This window comes from Capsicum annuum, chromosome 10, assembly GCF_002878395.1.
Source record: "Capsicum annuum cultivar UCD-10X-F1 chromosome 10, UCD10Xv1.1, whole genome shotgun sequence".
NCBI lineage: Eukaryota > Viridiplantae > Streptophyta > Magnoliopsida > Solanales > Solanaceae > Capsicum > Capsicum annuum.
The window spans coordinates 156401838-156412700 of record NC_061120.1 but is presented as its reverse complement, the minus strand read 5'-3'; the positions used below and the strand labels follow the sequence as shown (position 1 = coordinate 156412700).

The 10863-nt window shown below is 34.7% G+C and overlaps 1 pseudogene; it reads left to right on the top strand.

Moving 5' to 3' along the window:
- Positions 1-8203: 8203 nt before the first annotated feature.
- Positions 8204-10863, top strand: part of LOC107844415 — a 76092-nt pseudogene continuing 73432 nt past the window's right edge.

Sequence of the window (10863 nt, the reverse complement as noted above, 5' to 3'; positions counted from 1 at the left end):
ATTAACTGAGGCCTGAGGAATAAAGTATCAAAAGCATGAATTTACAGAAGAGAAATAAACTAAGGACATACATGACATAATCTGAATATCGCTAATCATTAAGAGTGTAGAATGAGCACTGGAACTGAACATACTATAAAACATAAGTACCTGAGTCATGAGTTGTATGACCTAAATTTGGAGTTCATGATGTCATGGAACATGATTCGTACTACTGAGTGAACTGGAACTGCTTATACTAGGGATTGGAAGCATACATAATTTTCTATAAAGTGCATAAATATAAGCTGTGATGATGGAGATGACATGTAAGGCATGAGTAGATATCGTGATAACTAAAAAACTCTGCACTGAGATAAGAAGGCATGAGTAAATATCGTGATAACTGAAAAACTCTGCACTGAGATAAGAATAGATTAGGAATCATCCTGCCTTACTACTTTTCTGCATATACAGGTACTACTACTAGAATTTGAGAGCCAGACTTGGTTACTTGTTCTATCATCTCCCCCTTATCTCTAAGCCATCATTCTAAGTCTATGAACCACTTAATAAACCCTAACTGAACTGCAACTATTTTACTCTAGAGCCCAAGATAAATGATACACATAAATACTAAACTCTCATAGAATATACTACCCTTAACTTTCTTTAGCTTTTGCAATCATCATCACATACTTACACTCTTCTCGACACATACTTGCCTCACTAAACACATTATCTGCTTCTGTTTCTTCATAGACTACAAATATCACACCTCTTAACTCACATCCACACCAGCATACTTAATTTCGAATCAACAAGCTGAAATTCTTGAATGCATTATTTCAAGCCTAATGGTTCACCCTTCACACAACAAGTCCCTTAAATATATCATCTGCTCAATCTAGATAATTCTATCCCAAATCTACTATTTCTAAACTTCTGGGTTCATGCTTCTAATTCTAGACCATATGCTATCTTAGGATTCTGGGGAGGGATCTAAAAGCACATCTGACTTTGGATTAGTGCATGATTTTTCATGATCATGAATACAATATTTAAAACTTTGGAACATAAAGGAACTGATGGGTTACTTTCAGCCCTGTATACAATTCCAAAACTATTTGTGGGGACCATCTGAGAAAGTTTTATCTGTAGGAATTTGAGCTTCACTATTTCTGTTACCTTGAAAGTAAGGTAGACTTGACATGAGTGGAGCATAATAAGAATATACATCAGTTTTATAGAGAACCTTCCTATAGCATGATCTGAGACATGAAAGAAGGGAAATAATTTCCTAAATGACTTGCAGCCTCTTAAAGAAAAGTACAAATGTCATAGTACCATTCCGTAAGAATCTATTAGACACAGCTTCATCAACACCCTAGGACAACTTGAACTCTGTGCTCTAATGCCTAGAGAGTACACCCTGGATGCCACACGGTGCTTGGAACCACAAGTGATCCCAAGCTAACCCATAAACTGGCATACTGTTAAGCAACTAAATTATAATAAAATAAATAACAAGTTATGTTGTGTGGAAAACATAATCATGGCATAATCTAAATAATTACAATATTGATAAGGTTTATAATCTAATTAAAATTGAGAAAAAAACTAAAATTAAATAACTGACTCTGACTAACATTTATAAATCCTTTACTATACTGACTAAAGATAGCTGGGACATGACTCCAACTATCATTAATCAATACATATGAAAATAAATAAACTGTACATGACCTAAAACTGTCTGAAGTTCCCAAAGTAGGAAAACTCATCACCTGCTGGTTCGAATCTACAATTGTTTAATCGTGATATGCAGGCTACAAATGGTACCAACATTATGAAACAATGTAGCCACAAAGATGTATATGTGGATCAGTACTTCTGGAATGTACTGAGCATGTAGGGGTGAATACAATAAGTAAAATTGATTTCATACATAATCTTAAAGCATGCATGGTAAGTGTAAGTAGACTCGCCAATAGGCTAGAATAAACTAAAAGCTGAAAACATCTTAAAGCGTTAGTGAGAAACATACTCTGATAAGATGGTGAATCTCTACACTTAGTTTCTATAAAACGTTACTTTAATGATATAAGTAGAACTGAAGCTGGGATACGATAAATATGAATACTGCATGAATACTGAGTCTGAAACTATGTGATGGAGACTGACATAACTCAAGGATCTGAGTATATAATCATACTGAGCACGAATGTATAACATACAAAACCAAAAATAATCATATACTACACTTATCTAATTAACTGAATGACTTCTAGCTGAATACTGGTTATGTAAAACTGAACTGTACTTAGTCTAAATGGACTAAAACCATGGAGCATTATGCATATGAGTTGAGGACTATCAAAACAATATGAGATAACTGAGCATGAATGTATGGAAATTGTAATATCTGAGAATGCAAGACCAAGTGTATAATATGATTCTTAAATAGTCTATAAACTGAAACACTAAAATACTAATAACTGATAATTATATGCTATGGCAAAGAAAACCTAAAGCAGAACTCTAAATTGAATACTGAACTGAGACTGTAACTAAGACTGTGGGAGGTATCATTTAACCGACATACCCAATCTGAGCTAATTGGGGCCAAACCTGTAACCTCAGTTAAAAGGGTGTCAGTACCATGCCACGGGTACTAACATTGGCTGTATAGATCCACTAAACTGGTGTCCCAAAAGATTAAGGAGTAACTCTATACTGGTAGGAAAATCATGATATATATGTCAACCCTAACCTGGTAGGAAGATATCTTAAACCTATATTGGCTATGTAGTTCTGTAACTCAGGGATTGCTGCTAAGGGTCAAACCTTAAACTGGCAAGAATGTCCCCATCCTTGGGTTTGCTTGATGCTAAATCCTACTCCTAACTGAATGACACTGCAATACTAACTGGCACGTGCACCTTTAACTAATAACTGATAAGCTCAGGTCATGATATTCTAAAAATAATAGTGCATATGGATTCTGAGGTAATTATTAACGTATAAACTGATACTGGGATTGAAATCGAACTTAGCTAACTTAATTGGACTAACAACTGACCATATTACTAACTTAATGATATTTTCTATGGTATAACTAAAATTATTCTGTAGATACTGAAAACTAGGTAAACAACTAAATTTTGGGTATTGATAACCCCCAGGCCTCGATAGCAACAATAATAAGAACACATGAGAGCATTTGAGACCATAATAAGTAAGCATTATTTAAAGAAACCCATCACGTAGGTATTTCATCATACACATGGTGATTAATACTTTAACATGGGATAATCCATCAAACACACGGGGATCATCAACTTAAACATAGGAATATCTCAAACATGGGAGCATAGCATAATTCATAATATGTGAAATTCTGTTGAAATAAAACATGGGCGTTTCATCAAAATATGTAAAGATCATAGCTTAAATGTAAGAATGTATTAAACATGAGGGAACAATTGAGTTACATGGCAAAATTCATAACTTGGGGATTCATCTTCAAATTGATTGAACATGATATGGGAATTTCATCAAATGTGGAAGGCATGAATCTAAAACATGTGAATATTGCTAAAAATCATGAATTTAGGATCTATCATGAAATTCACTTGAATAAAGCATTGGAAACTGAAATTCATAGCATGAGGAATTCAAAATCTTGCATAGAATCACACATGGGCTGGAATTAATTAAAATCACCATGAAAATATGCAATTCAACCTTTCTTGAACATTTAAAATAACATAATGATCAAAAAATTCATTCTTTAATGAAATAAAAGGGTTTTGGGCTCCATGGGTGAAAGAGGACCCATGGATGAACTCCCACATACTTTAAAGCTTTAATCTTGAAGGAGAAACACGATCTTGAAAGCCTTCTTGAATGAAGAACTTGATTTCTTGCTTTTCTTGAAGAAAATTTAATGAAGTTCTTGGTGTTATTGAGGGGGATAGGGTTTTTTTGGAGAGAAAAGGATGAAAAATAATGTATCTAATGCTTTAAAGGGGCTGAAATTAAGTGTTATGGGCGGATTTGGGTGAGGAAAAGTGGCCAAAGTGCCCCTAGACCCTTTAGGAACTGAAATAGCGTGTAAAATAGTTCCGTAATATGGTGTCCATCACATCTCATCACTAATTGCACTGATACCCGAAGTGTCGTGTCCCAATCGCGTCGCCTTACTGCCTCTCATGAAAAATGCCATAACTTTTTGCTCGAGTATCGGATTAAGGAGAAATTGGTATAGTTGGAAAGCTAATTCAATTATATACAATTTAGTAGGTCTTGAGCTGCAAAATTCTATGTATATAAAAATTTATACATGTTTAAAGTATACCTTTGTAGAATCAAATACCAAACTTTGGACGAATTAAAGGCTCTAAGCTCAACTTTGTTCTAAGTGATTCTTATGAACATTTTTCACCTCAAAAGTACATAAAACATGAGGATAAAGATCATTAAACTTATATTCACATGGTAATAATTTGTATTATATCTTTTGAATGTAGGAATAACGGTTCATAGACTAGCTCAAAAATACGGGGTGTTACATTAACCCCTAGGAACACACTTCCTTGTATGGGTATGTCAGTTTTCATATGTTAGGTGATGAACTCCCTAACTTGAACCTTCACTTCTACAATATTAACTTTCTAGTTGAGTCATTACATTTAACCCCAAGGAGACGTACTTCCTTGTCTGGATAATTTACATTTCATGTGTTAAGTGACGCACTTCCTAACTTGAACCTTTACTTCTAGAATATGCACTTTCTAGTCGAGTCATTTCATTTAACTCCTAGGAGATGCACTTCCTAGTATGAATAATTCAAGTTTCATTTGTTAGATAATGCACTTCCTAACCTGAACCTTCACTCCTAGAAGACACACTTTCTAGTTGAGTCCTTCCATTTAACCCCTAGAAGACGCACTTCTCTGTCTGGGTAGTTTAGTTTTCATTTGTTAGGTGACTCACTTCCTAACTTTAATCTTCACTCCTAGAAGACATACTTTCTAGTTAATTCATTTCATTTATCCCCTAGGAGACGCACTTACTTGTTTTATGTATTTCAAGTTTCATTTGTTAGGCGACAAACTTCCTAACTTGGATAAAAGGGCATTTGAAGTTTCATTCGTCAAGTGATGCACATTCTAATTTGAACCTTACTCCTAGAAGACACACTTTCTAATTAGAGTCCTCCATTTTAACTCTTAGGAGATGCACTTCCTAATTTTGGTTATTAGTTTTACTCTCGTGTGATGCATTTCTTTATTAAGTCCTTGATTCACCTGCTTTAGTGCACTTTTAAAAGTTATGATCTGGTGACATTCACAAAATTTTTCTACTCAGGACCCTCTTGGATAATGAGATTTTATTTCTACTCAGGACCCTCCTGGATAATGATTATTTATTTCTGCTCAGGACCCTCCTAGATAATGGACTTTAATCTCTACTCAGGACCCTCCTGGATAATGGGACTTTAATTTCTGCTCAAGACCCTCCATGATAATGGGACTTTAATTTCTGCTCAGGACCCTCTTGGATTATAGGACTTTAATTTCTTCTCAGGACCCTCCTGGATAATGAGACTTTAATTTCTGCTTAGGGCCCTCCTGGATAATGGTACTTTATTTTCTACTCAGGGCCCTCCTGGATAATGGGACTTTAATTTCTGCTTAAGCCCTCCTGTATAATGGGTCTTTAATTTTTGCTCAGGACCTTTCTGGATAATGGGACTTTAATTTCTACTCAGGACCCTCCTGTATAATGGGACTTTAATTTTTGTTCAAGACCCTCCTGGATAATGTAACTTTAATTTCTTATCAGGACCCTCCTGGATAATGGGACCTTATTTTTTGCTTAGGACCCTCCTAGATACTGGGACTTTAATTTCTGCTCAGTACCCTCCTGGATAATGGGACTTTATTTTTTGCTCAGGACCTTCCTGGATAACGGGAATTTATTTATGCTGAGGACCCTCCTGGATAATGTAAATTTATTTCTGCTCAAGCCCTCCAGGATAATGGGACATTTCTTTCTGCTCAGGACCATCCTGGATAATGGAACTTTTTTAAGTTCACCTTTTACTTTAAGGTCAGGAACATGTTTGGAAAAACAGAAATAGCAAGTTAGGACCCCGCCAAAAGAACAGGGTAAAGAAATAGCAAATCAGGAGCCTACCTGGAGAATGGGGTAAAGAAATATCAAGTCAAGAGATGTCCTGGAGAATAGAGTAAAGATTATCATTTGCAAATTCAGGAGCCCGCCTGAAGAATAGGATGAAGATTTTCAAAGTTCACGTTAGAAGGAAGTCTAAGAATAAGTCAATTTTCAAGTTCTTCTCCAGTGCTAAGAATCAACATGGAGAAACATTTCATTTTCCAAGTTCAAATCAAAATAACGACTGTCTCACCACTTGAGAAGTCATGAAGATTCAAGTCAAGATTCCAAAAAAGTTGTACTTAGATAGGATCTTTCACTTGTATCTTCGTTTTATTTTTTGTTATTCATTTGAATGTAAAAGCAGAATATCATGAACCGGAGACTCGACGAAACCTGAATCGACCACTAACTCACTATCTTACCATTTTACCTCTTTGAACTACACGTGACTTGATTTTCTTATCACCCAAGATATATAGGTGGTCCAAAATCAGGACTCGGTCACATCACATTCAACTTATTCACACCTTTAAAATAATTGGAGGGTTAAAACTCATCTCTTTGTCTACTTCTTTGCATGTAAACTCTTCGAGATTTCACACAAAGAGGGGCAAAATATAGACACGTGATTTTTTACCCTCTCCGAGTTTTAACCAATTTTTCTGTATTAATATTTTTATTTTATCCGATAGTTATTTTAGATTCTTATTTCATTTTTAATAAGTTTTAGATCAAAATAAATGAAAATAATAAATAAAGTTATATTTTTGGGATATTTTTATTTTTATTTTAAAATAATATGCAAATTAAAAAAAATATATTTTCCTTTTAATTTTAATAAATAAGCTAGTTGTTTTATTATTCTCTTAATTATATTTATTTTAGATTATTCCAAACTTTTATTATATTTTCTTAAATATAAAAATTAATTAGGAAATATTCTTTTATTATTATTATTATTTATTTTAAATTAAAAATGGATAATTATCCTAAAACTACCCAACTACCCCACCTTATCTGATACCCCACTCTCCCTCAACTGCTCTCCACATCCCCCTTTTAAGGATAATTCCTCAACCCCCTTATCCAGATATATGTACATTGAGAGTGAACATCAAACAGAAAAGACCAGAGGGAGGAAAAATTGAAAAAAATCAAAGACAAACATCAAAAATAGAGGGGAGACAAAAGCAAAAATAGACAAAAGTGGTGATTTGAATTTCAAAGTTTCGCTTGAAATTTTTGGTGAATTGTTCATTACTCAGTTTAAAAAATAGGTTCTTATTCAATCTTGTACCATATATAGTATAAGTTTTATTGTGGAAAAGTATGGAAGAAACGGTTTAAATGGTCTTAATGCATTATTTAGTATGTATGTTTGATTATGTGAATCTTTTGCTACCATATGTTATATTATTAATTTACTAAGTTCTTATATATTTGTTCTATAGATCTGTTAAAAAAAGTAGAAGTAGCAATACACTGATACCCACTGGCAAAAGAACAGAATGCATAGATAGCATACACACAAACTGCACATTTTTTTTTACTTTCACATGGCATATTTACATATTGACACAATCTATCTTTTTCTATTTTCTTTTTTCAAATACATAGATTCACACACTTCACAACATGGCTCCATTATTGATTGAAGAACAACACATACATACGTACAACAATACATAGAAACAAAGCATACTACACATACATATGTCAATTCATGCATACATGAAAAAAATAAAAGAGAAAAATGGAGGCAAAGAACAGTGAAAACATAGGGGGGAAAGAGAGAGAAAAACAGGCGAGAAAAGAAACAAAAAATAGAAAGAAAAATTGGGGTTTGAACAGTAAATTAGTTAGTTTTTGAACTTTCCAGCGAGAAACTGGCCGAAAATTCATCCAAAAATTGGTAAACTTCGCCGGCGGACCCACTTCACCAATCAGAAGTGCACCAAAAATGTCGGCCAAGTTGAAATTGGTGGAAAGCCACCAGAAAACATACCCCCACTAGCTATCTTTTGGATTACGGCCAACCATGGCAAGTGAAAACACCATTCCAGCCAGCAGCAGCAGCCACGCGGCCCCCTTCCTCCCTTCAATGCCCCCTTTTCACCCTTTCCCATCACCAAATAACTCTGATGAACCTCCATCACTACCAAACCAGCGATCAAAAGCCTGCAGTGCTGCCTTTTTCCCCCTCTTCCCCGTTACTACTTCGCCGAAAGTAATGACCGGCGAAGCTTTCACTTGCTTCCATTGTTTGTCGCCTTTCACTCATTTTTGCACTTTAATGTCTCATGTGTTTTATGGATATGAAAATTGAATTTAAACCGTTGAATATTTGTGTTTTTAGTTAGACTGATATCGTATGATTTGGGATCTGTATTATTTTAAAGTTAATAAATTTCGGGGGATCATAATAAAATTAATATAACATGGTTAATCTTTTTGTATTTGTATTATTTTATTTTTATTTTTATTTTTTATTTTTATTTTCTTGTCGTTAACAAAGTTTGATAATTGTTTGATAAATTAATTTATCATTTTAAATAAATTTTTCTCAAGTTTACTATTAAGGGTAGGTAACACTTCGAGTAGGCAAAGCTTTTAAACGCTAGGCAAGTTTAGGCGTGTTTAAACTATTCGTCTCAATTAAGAATTTAGTGTACACATCTTTATGTGACATTTAAAAATTCGAGGATACAATATTGCACTTTGGCAAAGATTATTGTAAATTAACTTATAGCGATTTAATTCAAGAATAATAGACAAGTTTTAGTATATTAAAAATGAGCGAATCAAGGCCTTCAAACATAATCTATCAAAATAGTTTAAGTTAAGATAAGTAGATAAAAGCGACCATGATAGCACTATGGCACTTGGTGGGTACATCATACCTTCTCCTCGGTCAATAAAATTTCTTACCCGGTCTTCTATTTTTGCAAACCAAAATAAAGAGTCATTTTCTTTTGACTAGGGATTCAAAAAAAGTGACTTGCAACACCATAACTCAATTCCAAGTGGTGACTCTATAAATAAAAATAATCTCTATTCAAAATTGTCACTTTAATTGGGAAAACCTGTCAACTCCTCCCTCAGACAAAAAGAGGGTGTGACAACACCCAGGGTCAAATAACATAAAATCAGATCAATAGCAAATTGGTATGATACCTATAATGATTGCATCAGAGGACTTTTTCTAGGGCCTCGTAGGTATATCTAACATTGACCACATCGGGTCCTGGACTAAGCAACTCAGCATCTACTATCATGAGCTCCCTTATCCCTACCTTGAACATCTCTAGTACCACTCCTTCCACTTTGTGATCCATGAGTCATCGTAGATATATGAGTAGGGGAAAGCTAAAGATGAGAACTTTGCTGAGCAGAACCAAACATAAGTAGAGGATAGTCCTTGATAAAATGGCCAACCTCATGAGAAACATAATACTCTCTACTGCCTGACTCAATTTTAGGGCCTTAGAAGAACTAGAATGATTTTCTTAAGCCAATGAACCAAAATTAGAACCTCCACCCACATGATTAGATATCAGGAAACCTAGAGCCATAGAAACCAAATAAGTAACACTTGATTGTTGTAAAGCTACCTGAACAACCCTACAAAAATAACCACAAGAACCGTTATCAAAGAAATCCCTACCTTGTGATGCATATCCACTAAATTCACCTTGTCGGTGCACCTTTTTGGTGCCTCCATGAGTAGCCTAGGTTATTGGTATAATCAACTTAGCATACCTACAATACTCTAAAAAGAAGCTCTTAAAACTATCATCTATGTTGTAGCCAACTAATAAGGACCCACAAATCCCTTGAAAAACTTACTAATCCTTTTTGACTTAGTAGATATGCTGGAAGTGGAATATTTGTATAAGGTATAAAAATGTGCCTCATACTCAACAATAGTCATAAGCCCTACTCCAGGTGATCAAACGCATCTCTCATTTAGATCTCTCAAATTGTAAGGTATGAATCTTTCCATAAAAGCCTCAAAAAACTAGGTCCACGACATAACAGGCAAACCCACTAGTCTAAAACTAAAAATAGACCTCCACTAGTATTTTTCTAACAAGGTCAACTGATAAGTCATATAAGTAACACAATGGGACTCAAGGTATCTGAGGTTATGAAACCTCTCCTAACAGTCAATCGACAACTAATATGCATCTTCTCTAATTGCACTACTAAACTTGGGAGAACCCAAATGATTAAACTTTTCAAACCTCTTCTGATCATCAGAATACATTATAGGACCCAAAATAAATGAAAGAACAATAAGTTTAGTAAGTAGTGAATCCACACATGGAGGAACAATAGATGGTTGTATCCCAAAAGTCAAAATATCATAAGCAAAAGCAAATACTGATGAGGGAATACCACTCGAAGCCTGAGGAATACTGGTACACTCAAAGGAATTCTATTTGAGTCGATCAAGAGACAAATTATTAGATCTTGAAGCACTAGGGTGTCAACCAAACCCTATGAGACCTGAACTAGCCTCGCCACCCCTGACTGATAATTAATCTCAACATACTTAACCTTGGGCTCAAGAGAGTCCTCTCTAGCATATTAAAAGAATGGTGTAACTCCTTGTTCTCATCTTCTACCTATGGGTCGGCCACGACCCCTAGCTTAGCCCCTGACAAGAGCCTCAACAACGGGCGGTGGCTTAGTATA